A 3,994-nucleotide genomic window follows, 5' to 3' on the forward strand; every position below is an offset into this window, starting at 1 on the left:
CCTGGGGTCTTAATTGTTTCAACTTTATTTTGTTGGCAAACCAAACATTTTGCCACAAACTTTTGAATATCTGATTTAAGGCAATCCCAAAATAATTCCTTCTTATCCCTATGGTAAGTTTTTAAAAATACCGAGTGCCCTCCTAAGGGAGAAGTGTGCAATTCCATAAGAATCTTTTGTTTGAGTTGGGAATTCTTGCATAGGTATAAGCGATCTTTGTACCATAACGAATCATTTTTCTAGCTAAATGTATCATATGTACTGGGATCTTGTTGTAACTTTCAAATAAGTGCCCACACTTCTTCGTCATTCTTCCATTCCTCCCTTGCTTCATTTATCCAATCTGGTTGGATAATAGAAATGGTGCACAACAATGCTTCCACATCCTCATCCTTTCTTGAGAGTGCATCTGCCACAAAATTTTGCTTCCCTTTTTTGTAGATGATTTCAAAGTCATAACCCAACATCTTTGTGAACCATTTTTGTTTCTCTTAAGAGGATAATCTTTGTACTAAAAAGTATTTAAGACTATCATGATCCATTTTTACCTTGAAGTGTCTTCCCATTAGCTAGAGTCGTGATTTCTTAAGTGCATGTACTATTGCCAACATTTCCTTCTCATAAATAGCTTTGTGTAAATACTTTCCCTTGATTGGACGACTTTTGAAAGCAATGGGTCTTTCATCCTGCATGAAAATAGGACCAATTCCATTTCCTGAAGAATCACATTCCATAATAAAGTTTTTTGTGAAGTCCGGCATAGCTAATACCGGTGCTTGGCACATTTCCTCTTTAAGATGTTTGAAGGCCTTTGTTGCTTCTGGAGTCCATGAAAATGCATCTTTCTTCAATAATGTTGTTAGAGGTGCTGCTATTCTCCCATAATTCTTAACAAACTTGCGATAATACCCTGTCAACCTGAGAAATCCTCGCATATGCTTTATGGATGTGGGGATTTTCCATTCCTTAATGGCTTTAATTTTTCTAGGGTCTACCTTAACACCTTCATGAGATACAATATGACCCAAATATTCCACCTCTTGTACTCCAAAGAAACATTTGGAGCTTTTTGCACATAATTGTTTCTCCTCCAATAGTTTGAGCACCCTGTCAACATGTTCAACATGATCCTTCCAAGACTTGTTGTAGATTAGTATATCATCAAAAAATACTAACACAAATTTTCTAATGTAGGGTTCAAAAATGGAATTCATCAAACCTTGAAATGTAGAAGGTGCATCGGTAAGGCCAAAAGGCATGACCAAAAATTCATAATGACGCTCATGAGTTCTAAATGATGTTTTCGAAATGTCTTTATTCTTCATTCTGATTTGATGATATCCTGAACAAAGATCCAACTTGGTGAAGTAAATTGATCGATGCAATTCATCCAATAATTCATCAATGTCAGGAATGGGAAATTTATCTTTAATAGTGAGCTTGTTGGTCTCCCTATAATCCAGACACATGCACCATGATCCATCCTTCTTGTGCACCAATACTACTGGAGCAGAGAAAGAACTTTGACTAGGTTGAATTATACCAGCCTCTAGCATTTCTGCAACCATACGTTCAATTTCACTTTTTTGGACATAGGGATATCTGTATGGCCTGATGTTTGGAGGAACACTTCCTAGAATCAAATGAATGGCATGATAATGATCACGAATAGGTGGGAGACCTTTGGGAGTCTCAAATACCATGGAATGATTGTCCAAGACTTTTTGGAGATCTGGAGAAATAGATGATTTCGATGTGGGAACCTCTAGCGAACATAATTGTGAAATTACACCTCATTGTTCCTTCTTTAGAATATTTTTCATATCGTTAGAGCTGATTATATTTCCCGGTTTCCCTACAATACCCCTTAATTAAACTTCCTTTCCTTCTTCAAAAAATTTCATGAAAAGTTCTTGAAAATTAAAAGCTATTGTACCCAAGGATTGTAGCCATTGGAAAACTAATACAACATTAGCACCACCCATTGGAATGGAAAGCATTGGGATATTCAATACATATTCTCCCATCGATAGCTTGATATTATGGCACTTTCCAGAGAAATTTATGGTTTCTCCACTTGCAACCATCACTTGACACTCTGGTGCTGGATATAGCAAGAAATTTAATTCCTTTTCTATCTTACAATGAATAAAACTATGGGTACTTCCTGAATCAATCAACACTATTACCTTTTTCTTCTTGATATGTCCTTCTATCTTGATAGTTTGAGGAGTGGTAATTCCAGCCAATGCATTACAAGATATGGTCAGATTCATTTCTTCTTTATATAGGGTTTGTTCCTGGAGTATATCCTCTTCTTTTGACATTTCTTGTTCTTTTCTTCCTCCTCTTCACAATCTATGTAGAATAATTTCTTCTCAGCATACTTATGACCTTTAGTGTATTTTCTATCACAACTGTAACAAAGCCCTTTTGCTCTTTTTCTTCCAATTGTTGTGGTGTCAACCCTGTAGGTTGTGGAAGGCTAGGGGCAACAACACTTCCATCTTTATAGTTGTGAGTGGTAGGCTTCTTGGTTTCCATAATTTTGCTTTCCATTTTTCTTACTAACCTGAATGCCTTCTCCAATGAATCAGGTTCCCAAAGGCGAACCTCATGTTGGATATTATCCTTTAAATTCCCTATGAACACATCAATCCTATGCTCCTCTGGAATATCTTTTACCCCTATTTTCAATTTGTGGAAGTCCTCAATGTGCTCCATCATTGAACCCTTTTGTTTGAGATTTATCAATTGGCTAAAAAAGGTGTTGCTTTTTGTATCCTCATAATGTGCTATCATTTCTTCCATAAAAATTGCCGAAGTGACAATTTGTTTACGAGAGCAAAGCCATTGATACCATACAAACTAATTTGGTTCCAAATATAAAGTTGCAATACGTACCTTTTGTGTGTTTTGCACATTATGGAGATTGAAAAATTGCTCCATCTGTAGTATCCATGTTCCGGGATCCTTGCCATCAAACTTCCTCATATCGATTTTTGGAACATGGTGGGTCTCCAATCCAACATTAGAGTCTATGAAATCATGATTAACATTTTTTTTTTCTCATCATTGGTTTCCTTTACTACCCTTTCACCATTAGTGACCATTTTTTGTAGCAACTTATTCAAATTTATCTTCAGTTCTTCCATCTTATCATCCATGCCATTCATCTTAGTTTCCATATAGCGTCCATTCCATTCATATTAGCTTCCATCCCATCCATCTTAGCTTCCATGCCATTCATCTTAACTTGCATGCCATTCATATTAGCTTCCACGCAATTCATCTTGGCTTCATTGGTCTTGTAATTTTGATATATCATGTTGCATTTGTTCCTCTTCTTCACGAGTCATGTTAGAGCTTTCAGGTTTCTTACTAGGTGTTTCCATTTTCTTTCTTCAGGGCACTAATTCATGCTAATAATTTGTCACTATTCCCTTTGAATTTCTTCAAACTAATTTTTCAAACCAATCTTATGCAAAATAAAATAAAAAACTACACACCTTTTTTCACTTTGTATGAGCTCAATATTGAATCTATTGTATCTCTGTAACTACGGATCTCGAATATCTAAAATATTGTCTAGTGGTAGCCCTTTGAGTCCTCTTTCTAACCTTGCAAGTCTGATCAAGATTGGATTCTCCAAGGAAGAGTTATGCCAAATATCCCACGGTGACCTGATTATAGACTAGTTCAGTAAAGCGAACTTGTATGACGTGCCACATGTCACTGTTTCAACATTAGTACCTGAAACTGATACACATAAAACTACAAGCCGTCCTCCTTCTGAAACTGCTTACGAAATTTTATTCTGATGCTCAAAACAGAAGTTATGACGATTTTCCCCAGGTCGTCTGTTTGGAATGTAATTCAGGAGTCTGCAAAAACCCTAACTTCCTCAGAACATATCTCCACAAATATAGTGATAAAAGCTTTGAAATTTGGACCTGAAGTTCAGAACGATTTCGGCTCAAATGAGTTTTTTTTA

This window comes from Pinus tabuliformis, chromosome 4_2 (assembly GCF_031772625.1).
Source record: "Pinus tabuliformis cultivar Carrire ecotype Pingquan chromosome 4_2, CPIR1, whole genome shotgun sequence".
Taxonomy (NCBI): Eukaryota; Viridiplantae; Streptophyta; class Pinopsida; order Pinales; family Pinaceae; genus Pinus; species Pinus tabuliformis.